Here is a 17,151-nt window from a genome sequence, read left to right on the forward strand (position 1 = left end):
ATGAAATGTAATACAGCAACACACCAAATGCTTAGCGGGTCAGAGAGCATCTGAGAGAGAAAGAGTGTGGTCGATGCTTCATGATAAAAGGCTCCGACCCAAAACATTGATGATTCCTTTTCTCCCATGGATGCTGATCGGATGCTGAGTCTCTCCATGTTGTTCTTAAATCCCGCCCCTCTCATCTTAAACTTGTACCTGCTAGATCTAGAATGATATATCTCGGGAAATATCCTGAGCCCTTCATGATTGTCTAGACCTCCATAAAATCACGTCTGACCATGCTACAGAGGAGTTGAGCCTCCACACTTTACTGAAAGGATATTTAGCAATCATCTCTGCTATAATTTCGGGCTCAGTCAACTGGTAAAACTGAAATATTTCTGGATGTCATTGACATTTAGGATATTCAAATCTATGAAGAGTTATTCAGACTCATAGGACAGAGATCACTGGAAACACTCAGCAGGTCAGGCACCATTTGTAGAAGAGAAACAGAGTCAAGAATCTCTAAATAGTTTTCGGCCTCTCTCCAAGAGAATTTCTATTTATCTTGTTTATCAGCTATTCAAATCCCAGCATCTGCAATTTTTGGATGATCTATATTTTTTAATGATTAATGTTAAAAAAATGCAGAGTGGTAGGGTTGGTGTAGGGGTTAGCGCAACGCTGCTACAGTGCCAGTGATCGGGACTGGGGTTCAAATCCCGCCCTGTCTGTAAGGAGTTTGTATGTTCTCCCCGTGTCTTCATGGGTTTTCCCGGGGGGCTCTGGTCTCCTCCCACCGTTCAAAACGTACTGGGAGTTCTAGGTTAATTAGGTGTAAATTTGGTGGCAAGGACTTGTGGGCTGAAATGGCTTGTTGCCGCACTGTATCTAGGTCTAAACTGGAGACGAAGATTCTGTGGGAAGATGTCCTCACTTAAGAGTGGGGTGTTGTAAGGAATTGGTACCCCACCACTGGACGTCGGGCAGTCAGTGGAATCCCAACAAGCACCTCTCAACAGGTTCGACTCCTGTGTTCCCGCAGGCATGCAGAATGCCTGGAGTTCCCTGTAGCACAGCTGGAGTTCCTCGGGAAATCCACCTCCTTATGAACAGTCTTTTTTTGAGTCACACGTTCTCACCACTGCCTACAACTGTAACCACTGCATTAATCTGTCAGTGTCTTTTTGCAAACAATGGCAAACAAGTACATCATATTCAGTGTTTATTCTGCACAGTATGACTTCAACATGTAATGATTTAACATTTCTGCCAGAATTAATATTTTGTAAGCAGAACAAATAGAAAATCAGAGGGCTTTTCTTTGCTTCTTCTTTTTGAAAATCTGTTCAATGTATAAATGTCAAAACAAAACTAACCTTTGTTCATTTTCTTTCTCTGTTATCCTTATCCATCTTCGTGCAATTATTTGACTATCATTGGATTCACACTGCATTTACTCTCTTTCCCTCTCTCAAGGCTATGTGATCATCAGAAAAACATCTTTTCACTTTGCAGTGCACATCCGGATAGATTGAGACTTCATTTTTTTTTTAAAAACCCTCTGGCTTATCCACTTTTAAATAGTTGCAATAGCTGCATACTAAGGAACTTTGTTATGAATATATTAACCAGTCCTTCCTGAAGAAACTGAATTCACTAGTTTTTTTTACGGATGATATGACAGAATTTAACAAAATAATGTTAGAGAACATTTTTCCTTTCTTTGATCATTATCTCAACTAATTGGCCAATGTCCTAACAACTTTTTCTCTTATGGAAGCCCTGTGCCGGCAGCCCTTGACATTGTGTTAAGATTAATTGGTTCACATCTCTTAAATCAAATACATAGGGTAGATTTGGTGACGTATAAGAGTCTTGCAGAAATGAAGAAGAATTAACAGAGTAACTCCTGAGATTGGTGTTTGAGTGGACATACTACTCAGGGGGGGGTCATGTGATATGTACAAATATTTGTGTTCATGTATAATATGCCCACTGTGGTGCCTATTAAGGCAGAGCTGCAAAGGAAAACACTGACTCACGATGTAACCAATGAAGAAAAGTTTTAATCTCTCTTTAGGCCACTTTTTAAAGTCACTTCTGGTTCGGCCGTTCAGAAACCGGAAATGGCATCATAACACTCCTGTGGCGTTTCTCAGCCCCCGGGCTTCATCCTCGAGGTGGAGGGCATCTCAGCGCAGACCCCCAGGACTCGTGGTCAGCTGGCATTTTGAACATGAAACCCCCCCCCCCCGCCCGGCTGCCTCTACACCCACTATATATGGTGAAGTAGATGTGGAAATGCAGAGTTAGTGGGGTTCTACAAAAAAGTGGTGGCCAAATGGACGGGCAAGGCTGAAAGGGGTATGGGTCGAATACAGGCAAATGGGTTGAGATTGGGGAGACAACTGGGTCAGCATAACCAAGTAGGGCTGGTCCCTGTTTCCAAGCTGTAAAATTCGATGATGAGGAGTAGAATAAGTGCACTAATGGGTCACTAATTTGCAGCTGCAGGGACTAAAAAAAAAAGAACTATGTATGGTGCGGCCTCTTCTACATCTGGGAGACTGGATGCAGATTGTGGAATCCTTTGCTAAATACCTTCGCTACTCCATTGTCTCACTGACATTGCTGTCCATGGCCTCATGTACTATCAAATTGAGGCCACCCGCAAATTGGACGAACAACATCTTATATTTCATCGTAGTTGTCTCCAACCAGATGGCATTAATATTGAGTTCTCCAATTTCAGTTCAACCCCTTCCCTCCAGGCTTTATCTGGAAGCCTCTTAAATAGTAATTTTTAAGTGGCTTCCACATAAACACATGAAAATGCCGGGATATGGATCATGTGCAAGAAAGCAGAATTTTAGTTTAATTTGGACTTGGGGCTGAAGGGCCGGTTCTATGTTCTGTCCCCTTTGTCCTGGTGAATGTTCATGCTTTGATCACTACCATTGACATAGACTCTTGTGATGGCTTGTGGGACTTCAGGTGACCATTTCCTGTCTTACAACAGAGACGGAGCTCATGATTGTGAAGGCTTTGGGGAAAGGTGCTAGACAAATTCAGGTTCACCCCTTCTATGGATTCTACCCAAACTTCCAGGCAGAATCAACACTTGTAATATCCATGAACAGAAGTTTTGGAGTTTAAAATATTATTGGCTGTTAGCAGCAAGCCATAAGAAGTTTAACAGCTGAGGTATTACAGGGAAAAAATGTCATCCTTGATTGCCAGCACTAAATGTTTGTATGAATATAGAGGCCAGAGAGTGTTAGAGATCAGAATCAGGCCCAACGTCCCTCTGTGTCTGCACCAACCATCAGGCGCCCACTCACACTCGTCCCACGTTACTCTCCCCATGTCCTCATCAAATCCCCAACCCCCAGAGTTGTACCATTCACCTCTACACCAGAAGCAATTTGTAACAGCTAACTCGCCTACCAGCTTGCACATCTTTGGGGTGTGGAAGGAAACAGGAGGAGCTGGAGGAAGCCTTTCCATTCAAGGGCCTCTGTAACTGTGAGGCACCATCACTGATGCATCACCCTTCTCTGCTATTGGTATTCACCCCCAGACAATCTGTGCCCAAACAGTAAGTTTTAAATTTATTTTTTCTTGTTTTAATCTTTTTAATTGGATTTTATAAGTGTAGAGCACTAGCAGTAACCACAAAGACTAGGCAGAGGGAATGGTAGGCTTTAAAATACAGAAGAACCTTGTTGGCCCGGATCCAGGTATAGGAATGGCGAGAAGGGAGAGGTGGCTCGACCTTTATGGCCCAAGACCACGGGGGAGGAGTCTTAGGGTATGAGTCATCAGTGGGCGTGCCAGCCCCATATATACAGTAGTCAACAATAACTATATACAATGGAGGAAACATATCACCACAATAAGAAATGCAATACAATGAAGAAAAGTGAACAAAACTGAAAATACAATAACAGTATAAACTTGGTCCCCCCTCAACTGCAATGGGTGAATAAAAACACTAAAATGATATTAAGTTAATGTTTATTGACACATTATACCGAGTACAGACAGAAGAGTTCTTCTGTAAGCAGTCTTCCAGATACACTCTAACATTCATGCTGCCTTAGAAAGTAGAGAACACATGCACAATTATGGAGTATGGAGGTAGAAAGCAAGGGAAGCATAATAGCACTGTTATGAGGTTCATTCAAGAGCCTGATGCTGTGGGGAAAGAACTGTCTTTTTGGATGTTGATACTTAATTTCACTCTTCTTATCTTTATGAGAGGAGGGAGAAGAGAGTATGTTTGGGTGGTGGTGTGGGGTGGCGGGGTGGTGGTGATATGTCATTCAGATGTTGGCTGCCTTTCTGAGACAGCGGGAGATGTAGTTCAAAGTCCATGGCAGGGGAGTGAAGTTTGCATGATATTCTGAGCTGCATTCACCACCTTCTGCAGTTTTCTCTGAGCAGAGCAATCCCCGTCCCACACTGTGATACGTCCAGCGTCTGCTTCCAACTATGTGTAAGTTGTCGAGGGACAGGGGAGACTTTGAATTTCCTCAGTCTTTGAAGAAACGAGAGAAATTTTCAATTTCTTTCAATATTAAAAACATTCAATGGCTTCCTTTATGTTTTACATAAATATGAATATACCTATGCATCTAATTAAATATAATTACATGCTTAGCTTTATTTGACACTTAAAGAAAATGCACAACGTTTAAGCAAAATCACATGAATTACTGAGGCAGTAGTTAAAGACTGTGAATACTTACCTCTCCCTTTATCCTTTTACATTTATTATCTTTTTTTCTCGTAATAATTTAATTCATACAATTGATTTTTTTGGTGCATTTCATGTGCAGTGAACTAGGATTTCAGTGCATTTGAATGTTTTGTACATTTGTATGGCATCGTGAAGAAAGCACGCCAGCATCTCTACTTCCTCAGGTGCTAGCGGAGGTGTGGTATGACCCTGGCAAATTATTACGGATGTGAAGTAGAAAATGTGCTGACAGGCTGCATCGTGGTCTGGTATGGGGATACCGAAACCCCGGAGTGTAAAGCTCTCCAAAAGGTAGTGTACACAGCCCAGGACATCACGGGCAAAACCCTCCTCAATATTGAGGATATTGACAGGGAACACTGCTGTCAGAGAGCAGCAGCAATCATCGAGGATCCACACCACCCAGTACACGCACTGTTCTCCCTGCTACCATCAGGAAAGAGGTCTAGGTTCCACCAGGTTCAGGAATAGCTGCTACCCCTCCACCGTCAGACTCCTCAATGACAAACTCAATCAGGGACTCATTTAAGGAGTCTTAATTTTGCATTTTATTGTTTTTTTTTCCTCTGCATTGAATAGTAAGTTTGTTTACATTTTCTTATTTGTTTACATGTGTACATTGTGAACAGTTTTGTTTTGCTCTATCAGTAAGTGGTCATTATGCCTTGCCCACAGGAAAAAGAATCTCAGGGTTATATGCAATGTCATGTAAGTACTCTGACAATAAATCTGAACTGAAATTTGTATTTGTGTCTATGACAATAAACTCTCAGCTCATCTGCATGACTCCTTGACACTTGGAATTTAATAGAAGCAAAGAGATGCACAGGTGTAGAACTATAGAACAATTCCGGACAGAAACAGGCCCTTCAGCCCATCCAGTCTTTGCTGAAACATCATTCTACCTGGATCATAGCCCTCCATACCACTCTTGTCCATTTGAAAATCAAACCCACATTCACTACTTCAACTGGCAGCTCATTCTACACTCTCACTACTCTCTGTGTGAAGAAGTTGCCCCAAAACATCTCACCTTTCACCCTCAACCCTACCCTCTAATTGAGTTCCTCAGGTCCTGACAACTTCCTTGTAAATCTTCTCTGCACTCTTCCAATCTCATTTGAAAGTTCCTGAAATAGCAACAAAGTTTACAAATTTTAATAGGCTCTGGGTCAACTCAGTGGAGTGCCTCTGCCAATATCTGTCAGGAAATTCATCTTGAGAGTATGTAGCTCTTTGTGTGAGATATCAAAAGGAAGAAGAAAAGGTCCATGAGATCAAAAGGTCAGCATTCCCACCACACATTGATGGTTTCTCGAGCTATGTCAGTAGTGAGCAAGTGGAAGGGGAAGACATGGACAGAATTAGGCTTGGCTACTACTACCTCGCCATGGGGAGCTCACTCACCAGCTTACAAATGAAGAGGCTCACTCCTAAACAACTTGAGGATTATGAAGTAAGTGGGGAGGGCCTTTGGAACCAGACCTCCCCACCCCAAGTTGTAAAATTATAGCTGCGAAACAATACTAGAGGGGGGAAAAGTTGATGCTTAAAACAACAAGGTGCAGTTGACAATAACCTGAGCAAAATTGGAGCCTGATGAAGAATATCCGTCCTTGGCAAAACCTGCTGAGTATCGATGTTTTTCGTTTTGATTTACGTAAAACTCGCAAATTCTTTGTGTTCATTATCAGGATGAATATGTTTGTGGTTTACAAATGCAAGTGGCTTTACAGCAAGACCCCAATTTTAAAACATTCAGACATTTAAACAAAATTGCTGATAAAAACTAATTAAAGATTAACAATCCAAAAAATAATCAAATGTATAGGTTGATATTCCTGCTGACCTGATGTGTGCATATGTACATGTTTATTATATTATATCGGATCGGATGTCCCCCAAAGTTCCTCAACATGATTATCCAACTGCACGAAAACCAACAAGGTCGGGTCAGATACAGCAATGAGCTCTCTGAACCCTTCTCCATTAACAATGGCGTGAAGCAAGGCTGTGTTCTCGCACCAACCCTCTTTTCAATCTTCTTCAGCATGATGCTGAACCAAGCCATGAAAGACCCCAACAATGAAGACGCTGTTTACATCCGGTACCGCACGGATGGCAGTCTCTTCAATCTGAGGCGCCTGCAAGCTCACACCAAGACACAAGAGAAACTTGTCCGTGAACTACTCTTTGCAGATGATGCCGCTTTAGTTGCCCATTCAGAGCCAGCTCTTCAGCGCCTGACGTCCTGCTTTGCGGAAACTGCCAAAATGTTTGGCCTGGAAGTCAGCCTGAAGAAAACTGAGGTCCTCCATCAGCCAGCTCCCCACCATGACTACCAGCCCCCCCACATCTCCATCGGGCACACAAAACTCAAAACGGTCAACCAGTTTACCTATCTCGGCTGCACCATTTCATCAGATGCAAGGATCGACAATGAGATAGACAACAGACTCGCCAAGGCAAATAGCGCCTTTGGAAGACTACACAAAAGAGTCTGGAAAAACAACCAACTGAAAAACCTCACAAAGATAAGCGTATACAGAGCCGTTGTCATACCCACACTCCTGTTCGGCTCCGAATCATGGGTCCTCTACCGGCACCACCTACGGCTCCTAGAACGCTTCCACCAGCGTTGTCTCCGCTCCATCCTCAACATCCATTGGAGCGCTCACACCCCTAACGTCGAGGTACTCGAGATGGCAGAGGTCGACAGCATCGAGTCCACGCTGCTGAAGATCCAGCTGCGCTGGATGGGTCACGTCTCCAGAATGGAGGACCATCGCCTTCCCAAGATCGTATTATATGGCGAGCTCTCCACTGGCCACCGTGACAGAGGTGCACCAAAGAAAAGGTACAAGGACTGCCTAAAGAAATCTCTTGGTGCCTGCCACATTGACCACCGCCAGTGGGCTGATAACGCCTCAAACCGTGCATCTTGGCGCCTCACAGTTTGGCGGGCAGCAGCCTCCTTTGAAGAAGACCGCAGAGCCCACCTCACTGACAAAAGGCAAAGGAGGAAAAACCCAACACCCAACCCCAACTAACCAATTTTCCCTTGCAACCGCTGCAATCGTGTCTGCCTGTCCCGCATCGGACTGGTCAGCCACAAACGAGCCTGCAGCTGACGTGGACTTTTTACCCCCTCCATAAATCTTCGTCCGCGAAGCCAAGCCAAAGAAAAGATTATATTATATCTATTGCTTTTGAATATTGTACATCGTATATACTGTATGTTTACAAATACGCGCATACACACTTATTTTTTTTCTATATGTGTGTCTGTGTGTGTGTGTGTGTGTGTGTGTGTGTGTGTGTGTGCATACGTGTGTTAGAGTTTTATATATACGGTTAGTGTTATGGTTAGTGCAATGCTAAGACAGCACCAGTTGACTGGGTTCGAACACGGCCCTGTCTCCCCATGACCTGTGTGGGTTTTCTCCGGGTGCTCCGATTTCTACTAACCCTCCAAAACGTATATGGGTTGGAAGATTAATTGTGTTTAATTAGGCAGGATGAGCTTCCTGGGCTGGAAGGGACTTCTACCTCATTAAAGTTCAAATTGACCATGTCAGAAAACTCTATAATAGCAAACATTTGTGACATTGATTCAGAAAGAATAAAGCAGCAAAGTACAAGAGTTCTGAAGTATTAAAAAAAAGTCTTAAGGATAGGGTTGTGGTATTTTTCTTGTGAATGAACAATGAAAATTAGGAGTTAGAATATCAGCATGTTCACATTTTAGATTGTAGCCCTGGGCCGTTAATGTGGGTTATAGTCTAAACATTGGAGTGCTAGTCTACAACTGCCAGCCACCCACCAGAGAACACCATAAACAGCTGTGACTATGTTCTAACATCCAAAGATACCGTCTGGTACATTCTACAGCATACCCCAAGATCACAACCATAGCCTAAAGGGCAACAATTCAACATGTAGTTGAAATATATTGTCAATATTTTTTTAATTACATTCTTGAGATTAATCTATGTGTCTGTTTAGAGACATGGGCAATGAGACTGTCAGAGGGAGATAGGAGAGTGAGGGGCGGCATGGTTGGCTTAACAGTTAGCACAATGACTTTACAGCGCCAGCGATTGGGACCGGGATTCGGATCCCGCGCTGGCTGTAAGGAGTCTCTAAATTCTCTCCGGCCTGCGTTGGTTTTTCTTGGAGGCTCTAATTTCCTCCCACCATTCAAAATGTACTAGTGGGGAGGGAAAATTGAGTGTAAATTGGGTGGGACAGACTCGTGGGTCGAAATAGCCTGTTGCCATGCTGCATGTCTAAATTTAAAATTTAAGTTTAAGAAAGTCATAGATTAGGCACAGCTTACACAAGAATGGACAGAAAGATACTCGTGAACCATATCGCAGAAGCTATTTTTCTGTGAATTTTATTCATATAGTTCAAGGCTTCCCAAACTTTTTTAACTCAGAACCCTTTTGGGGATCACTTGAGAATCACAGAACCCCCAATCGTCAATTACAGTTTAAAAGACCTAGTAAATACTCAAGCAGGGTAAGAAAGTTAAAAAAAAACTTACCATTCTCCATGATGAAATCACTAATTTACATTTAGTGGGATGAATGGGATTGTTTCTTGTCCTCACAGATCCTCTTAATGTTGGGCACAGTATTAAATAACTGTATCCTTACATCAGGAGTGGCATCAAGTCAGCTTCTGTATTTTGTTTTAGTTACTGTATAATACAAAAATCCAGTCTCGCACATGCAAGTCGTGGAAAATGGTAATAGGCAACACTCAGCAGGTTTTGCCAAGGACAGATATTCTTCATCAGGCTCCATCTGTGCACACGTGCAAACACTTTTTCCATGGAATGGAATTCTTCATCCTGTAGCTGTTGATGCAGTTAAAAATTTCATCAGTTGTGGGTCCTTTGCAAAGTTTCACAAAGAAGCACATCTTCCTCAATATCCTTCTCATACTCTACCTCATGAAGACGAGTAGCCCTGGAAGACCTGCTACATCTGTTTCTTTACACTTGATTTTTCAGATAAAGGCATCATGTAAGAATCATCATGAAAAAAAAACAGTGGCCCCTCAGTACTTGTCAGATGAATTATTCTGTCTCCTAAGTTCTTTTTTAAGCCATGGTTCTTAATACAGTACTGCACATGTGGAATATCTTTCAGTTTAAATTTAAAAATGTGACCAGCATCGTGCCAAAAATACATCCGCGTCTCAGTGGTTTAAAATGGCGTCTTGAGGCCTAATGTCAGGCCTCAAGATGCCATTTTTTTTGTTAGCATCAAGGCAACTGTTTTCTGCCATCACAGAAAGACAGTGACACAGGTTAAAAAGTAAGTTAAATCAAAACAGTTATTACAACTTGTACTTATTACTACCCATTTCTTCTACGAAACCCCTGCACCATTCCACAGAACACAGTTTGGGAAATGCTAATGTAGCTGAATAAAGAGTTCTTTAATTTATATACTCCTAGTGGTGACACTGGAACTTGCTGTGTGCTCAGCTCAAATCTCAAAGCAATGACTACCACTGACGAGTATCATTTCCAAAAACTTCATTCAGTATTATTACCAAGAGCCACCTGGTGTAGCATTAGAGGTAGTTCTGTGCAAGGCTCCAATGTATAGTAGTATCTGGACCGAAACTGCCACATCTTTCTCACAGAAGACCACGCAGTCAATAGACGTAGAGAACCTGATTCTCTCAAGGCCTGGGGTTAAAGGTCAAAGCCTTGTCCAGTTTCTAATTCTATTGCTCACAGCTGTTTCTTGCTGACTGCTAATACTAATGAAGACTCAGTATCCACTTTACCACACAAGATGCTCCTGAGGTCAATCACTTCTCCATTGAGATGAACTAGAATGAGCAGCTTGTGAGGTCAAGACTATGCAAGCACAATCACCACCATTCCTGCCATTGATTAGCCAATGGAGTGGGTGACCAAGACAGAAGATCCATCACAGAATCAATGCGAAATATTTGTTTTACCAATGAAAGCAGAAACAAGGACTTGTACTTATATAACATCTTTACTATCGTAAGGAATTCAGTAGAGTGAGAAAGTTGGCACTGGGACAAAAAATAAAAGATGTTCGGGCGAATGGCCAAAATCCTCTTCCACAGAGTAGTGTTCAGTTCTGTTCACCCCATGAAAGGAAGAATGCATAAGCTTTACAGAGGGTGCAGAGGAGATTTAATGGGATGCTGCCTGGATGTGCCTTATGAGGAAAGATGGACCGTGCTCAGACTCTTTAGAGCAATGGAGGATGAGAGGCAACTTAATCAAGGTGTAAAAGATTGTGAGAGACATAGATAGAGTGGACAGCCAGCATCATTTTTCAGGGTGGCGGTGGTCAATACCAGAGGGCATGTGTTTAAGATTTAGAAGTGTTGTCAGCGGCAGGTTTTTAAACACAGAAAGTGGTGGGTGCTCGAAGGCCTTGCTGAGGGCGATGGTGGATGGTGGAGTATTCAGAAGACTCCAAGATAGGGTCATCAAGTCAAATCAGGTTTATTGTCATCTGATTGCATAAGTGCAAACTGATGAAACACTTTTCTCCAGACCTCAGTGGAATACACGCAGACATCCAACCAGACATGACGCGCATACAGACAAAAAATACATATGCAGGGCAAGTATTTAATCTATACAAATAAATAAACAAGTATTGTTTCATGAATATGATGGTTAATGTAAGCAGTTCCTTTGATCATCCAGCATTCTCACTGCCCATGGGAAGAAGCTGTTCCTCAACCTGGTGGTGCTGGCTCTTATCCTCCTGTATGATAGAAGCATGGATGTAAGAAAAATAGATCTCATGAGCTGTGAGTGAGGGAAGGGTTAGACTGAACATGGAGTAGGTCTATAGATCGGCAAAACATTGTGGGCCGAAGAGCCCATACTCTACGGTAATGTTCTATGTTTGGTGATTTAGGAAGGGATTTCTAGAATTATGGCTCTGGGAAAGCTAGGCCACTGAAAGAAACATGGGACCGGGTCAGACAGTTGGAGGCAATCAATATTGGGATTCAGCAAGAGACTAGTAATACTGATCAGGCCTTACAAGCAATGGGGAAAATCAGGCAAGTACATTCTCCATTCACTGTTCAATCTCATAATCCCACTGTTTACATTTATCCAGCTCCCTGCTGTTTATCTGGCTGTGAACATGTATACATCTATCTGGTTGCATCCAATGATATATTCAATCTGTTGCAAAAGGAATATGTAGACCATTTGTTAACCCACAGTCAGCATTGCCCTCTGTTGATTAATATTGTCTTGTGTGTGTCAAGGTCAAAAGGGCCAAGATGGATAGATAGTTATCAATAGAAATTTCTCATCCTTTGAGGGAACAAAATCACTATTCAATATCTCCTAAATACTGATGATGTTTTAGTAGGAAGCAAGTAAGTAGTACTTCAAATAATGGTTTGAGTAGTTGTCTTGTGGCCACATGGCTCCCGGATGGGTGAAGGAAAATGTCCTTAAAATAGATGGGTGGTATGGCGTGCTTGTCTTCATTGATCAGTGTAGTGAGATGGAGTGTATGGCATCTGGGGAATGTTGCATCTTGGGCAGATTCAAGATGGATGACTGCACGTGAGGAACTGCTTGTGTGTGTTCTGTTCTTAGTGCTGTTTGCTTAGGTAATAAATCTAACTGTTTAAAAAGAACCCACTTCTTTATTGTAATAAATGAAACATCACAATTAGGGCCTTATGTATAAGAGTAAAGAAGCCATGTCAGGGTTTTCCTATATAAAACATTGTTCATGCGACTTTGGAGTATTTTGTGCAATTCTGGTCGCCGGTTATAGGTGGGGAGTGGAGGCTTTAGATAGGATAGAGAGATTTATCAGGATGTTGCCTAGATCAGAGAGTCTGAGAGTCAAATTCAGGATGATATCTCCAGAAGGCTGGAGGATGAGAGGAGACCTGATAGTATTTTTTGAAATTATGAGAAGCATAGATATGGTAGACAGTTAGAATCTTTACTCTAGGGATTAAAATGTCACATACTGTACTAGATGTGTGTGTGTGTGTGTGTGTGTGTGTGTGTGTGTGTGTGTGTGTGTGTGCGTGTGTGTGTGTGTGTGTGTGGGGGGGGTGTATGTGTGTGTGTGAGTGTGTGTCTGCATGTGAGTATGCATGTGTGTGGGTGTGTATGTGTGTGTAGGTGTGTGTGTGGCTGTGTGTGGGTGTTGGTGTGGGTGTGTCTGTTGTGTGTGTATGCGAGTGTGTGTGTGTTTGTGTAGGTGTGTGTGTGTGTGTGAATGTGGGTACACACTCACACCCACAGCCACACACAGAGCCACACACAGAGCCACACCCACACACACACACTCACACCCACACACACACACTCACACCCACAGCCACACACACACACAAACACACTCACACCCACGTACACACATACAAACACACTCACAGCCACAAACACACACCAACATACACACCCACACAAGCACACACCCACACCCACAAACCCATACACTCACACTCACACACCAACACTCATACCCACACACCTACACCCATACCCACACACCAACACACACACCTACACACATACACACCCACACCCACACACCAACACACATCTACACACACACCCACACACCAACACACACACACACACACATACACACCCACACACCAACACACACACACACACACACACAGACACACAGACACACACACAGACACACACAGACACACACGTGTGTGTCTGTGTGTGTGAGAGTTTAAAGTAAAAATGTGAGGTAAATTTTGTTCTTTTTTGCACCTCAGGTGCCTGGAACGGACAACCATGAGTAGTGATGGAAGCAGATACAATGGTAGTGTTTCAGAGCCTTCTGGTTGGACACATGGATATATAGGAATATGTACCATATCCAAGCAGCAGACTCTTCATTTATTTTTGCATCGTTTTCATTGTAGACAAATAGGCTGAGGGGGCATTTGTTCTGTTGCACCCCTGACAATTAGTTGTCAGCTTATTGTACAGGTTTATTAAGTGCCCACTTTTGGTGGTGCATTTATCTCTGCTGTCGGGGATATTTGACAGTAAAACTCCAGACATATTGTAATTCTTTACCTGACTGCAGATGTGATGACTTGAAGAACATAAGGCCCAAAGAAGTAGGTGGATGGTGGAGAATCTAATTGAAACCTACCCAAACTGAAATGGTGCAGACCCGAGAGAGTGGAAAACAGAGACGCAGCGCTGCTCCAAAGGTTTTAACCACATTATCCTAATGCCAGCAGCTCCATTCAGGCTTTAAATGGCCGATAAAAGGTTTGTAAGTGAAACCCTGCAATCACAAGGACTGTGGCCATGATGGTGGGACCTGTGGTTGGCAGTGGCCATGAGGGGGTGCATACTCTGGGGTTCCAGTGGACCGGTGCATGGTACCAGAAATGGGGAGAAATTTCCCCCCCCCCCCACATTGAGAGAGAGAGAAGCATGGGAGAAGACCCGATAGGATGGCAAGCACAGCAGCAGACTCAGCAGCAGAAGGGCCCTCAGGTCGTGGGCGACTTGCAGACAGAGGACCCACAGGAGCTGTGAGCTGCTTTGGATCTGGAGCTCGGGTTTGCTGATGAATTGAACAGGAGTTTGTGCAGTTGCAGAGGCTGTGGGAGCCCTGGAGGCAAAGCCGCGAACACTCGGTGACTCTGGAAGGACTCTCCTTTGCTTCTCTTAGTCTCATACCGTAAGGGGCGATGGCCAATACCAATAGTGACTCTTTGTCTGCCTTATGGTAAGCAAAATTTAAAGTATATCATATTTATTACATTCTTAATATATTATTATGAGACAATAAAAGGAGCCTCAAACCTTTATGAGACAATAAAAGGAACCTTGAACCTTGATCCATGAAAGGTCCAGATATAGTAGTGGGAGAGTCTAGGACAAGTGGGCACAGCCTCAGAATAAATGCGCATTCCTTTAGAACAGAGACAAGGAGTAATTTCTTCAACCAGAAGCAGTGAATTTGGAATTTGTTGCCACAGACAGCTATGGAGGCCAAGTTATTGGGTAGATATAAAGTTGAGGTGGATAGGTTTTTGAGAAGTAAAGATGTCAAAGGTTATGGGGAGAAGGCAGGAGAATGGAGCTGAGAGGAAAAATACATCAGCCATGATTCAATCAGAGGCTCATTTAAGGACTCTTAGTTTGCTTATTATTTATTATTGAATATTTATTTTCCTGTATTTGTATAGTCAGTTTGTTTACATTTCATTCTTTGATTCCATCACCTTGGTCCAAGTGTACATTCTGCGGCATACTAATATCAGGGTGGCACTAGAGGGACTGAGCACTGTGATTAACAGCCAGAGGACATCACATCCTAATGCCTTCCCGATCATTGTGGGAGACTTCAATCAGGCCAACCTGAAGAAGACTTTGACAAACTACCACCAACATGCCACATGTAACCATCATTCATTCAGGTGCCTTGCCATTGTGGCATGGGCGATGATGTCTCTTCATCCATCTGACTCTCCAAATTGTAGTTGTTGCCTCCCCTGTTCTCTTTTGGTGAAGGCTCCATCCTTGAGTTGAGACCACAGTCAATGTTGAGTTCATGGTTATAAAAGGGAAAAATACTGAAATGTTTACTCATTGTCTTCTTCAGTTGCAGGGTCCATACTGGACGGATCACCCTGGCCATTGATCAGCAGATTAATCTGCCCAGCATTTTTAGTTTTACAACCATAAATTCCAATTTATAGAAACTACTTGTAAAAACAATCCCCCATCTGCAATCCATGGCTTCACGTGATTCTGAGTGGAAGGCTAAACAGGTCCTACACCTTGCCCAAGGGGGACCTATGGGCTATTGGACAGAAGGAGCATCTTACTCCTCCTTTTGCTGAACAATTGTGCAGCACTGATACTGACATTGTAATCCTATCTAACAGAGTAAAAAAATTGTTTTAATAATTTCTATATTTGTGAATTTTATCTCAATGAGTTACTTGTTATTACTGTCATTTTAATAATGTTTCTGGTGGGAATGAGTTTGGTGGTGCACATCTCTTGTGCATTTCCTAAGCCCTCCCTTCCTGTCTCTCGCACTAATGTAACTTTGCTAAGGGTAAATGGGGGAAAAGATTGCTACTGGGCCTGTTTAAATGTTTTCCTTGGGAAATTAATTGATTATGTCATCAACCTTTATGTCTATTGTTCATTACCAATATTATTATGCTCTATAGTTTGTTTTATATTGTTGTAACCATTAATATAAGTTTTATGGATGTTTTAATCTTACTGGTGTTTTGATCCCATTACCATGTGCTGGTCATGTGATCAATGTAGCTTTGCTGAGATTTCCCAGCGTAAATTCTGTTATTTTGCATGCTTAGGAGCAAAGGGGGATAAAAAGGAAAAAAGCCCAGAAGACAATGATGGTTGTATTATTTTTTCTTCTAAAGGTACAGAATTTCATTGTTAAATGTATGATTCTAGCAAGTTAATTTTTCCATGCAGTTTTTAACTCGCCCACCAGGTGCCACTATTTTCACCTTGTGAATATAGTTTTTTTTAAATAGTTTGAAAATATTTTAAAATACAAAATGTTTTCTTGGGCAAATCTTAAAAGCTCTCAGCTAATACCATGTACACTGAGTTGAGTAGACATTGAAATGTTAAAATAAAGTATATGTGTGTAGCTGAGGAAAAGGATGAATAAGATGTAGACTCTAGTTACCGTGCGAAGGGAGCAAAGGGGAAAAGAAAACACAGAAGACAATGATGGTTGTATTATTTTGACTTCAAAAGGTAGTGAATAAATGCTGGAAAACAAATCCATGACGCATCTCTTCTACACCCTATGAAAGCCCATTACACCTACACTTTGTAATTGTGCTCTTTCCACAGCTGAATGTTGGAAATAACCTCTTCAACTGTTTGCACTGTACTTGATATTTTGTGACAAATGAACTTAAACTACCCCAACATTAAATCTAGACACAAACTACTCCAGGACCATTGAAGATCTGTCTGCATGATTGAAACATCACCTTTTTCTTGCACTAACTGCAATTTGAATATTTTTTATTCTATCCTTTTATATTTGCTCTTTTTCTATTTTGGAATATTGTAGTAATTTAATTTATACCATTGTTTTGGGTGTATTTTACACACCTGTGTGGCTGCCAAAAAGTGAAGAATTTTGGTGCATCTTTACATTGTACTTATGTACCTGACAATAAACTTTCATCTCATCTTCATCGCATGGTGGAGAATAATATGGGACAAATTTAGCTTCAACAATGGTCATGTGGAGTAAATCTGTATTATTTACCCTCTGCTGACAGCTCCCTTTGTGATGTTCTGCACTTGGATCATTCTTCGATGAAGAAATGGAGAATAGAGCGCTGCCTTTTTT

The 17,151-nt window shown here is 42.2% G+C and overlaps 1 long non-coding RNA gene across 1 annotated transcript in view; it reads left to right on the forward strand.

The window, feature by feature from the left end:
- LOC138742910 (uncharacterized) overlaps nucleotides 1–16,709 on the forward strand; it is a 129,908-nt gene extending 113,199 nt beyond the window's left edge. The window contains exon 4 of the long non-coding RNA XR_011344518.1: nucleotides 15,397–16,709. This is a non-coding gene — a long non-coding RNA (uncharacterized lncRNA). The remainder of the gene's footprint in view (nucleotides 1–15,396) is intronic.
- The last annotated feature ends 442 nt before the right edge of the window (nucleotides 16,710–17,151 follow it).

The sequence above is a fragment of the Narcine bancroftii genome, chromosome 9 (assembly GCF_036971445.1).
Source record: "Narcine bancroftii isolate sNarBan1 chromosome 9, sNarBan1.hap1, whole genome shotgun sequence".
Taxonomy (NCBI): Eukaryota; Metazoa; Chordata; class Chondrichthyes; order Torpediniformes; family Narcinidae; genus Narcine; species Narcine bancroftii.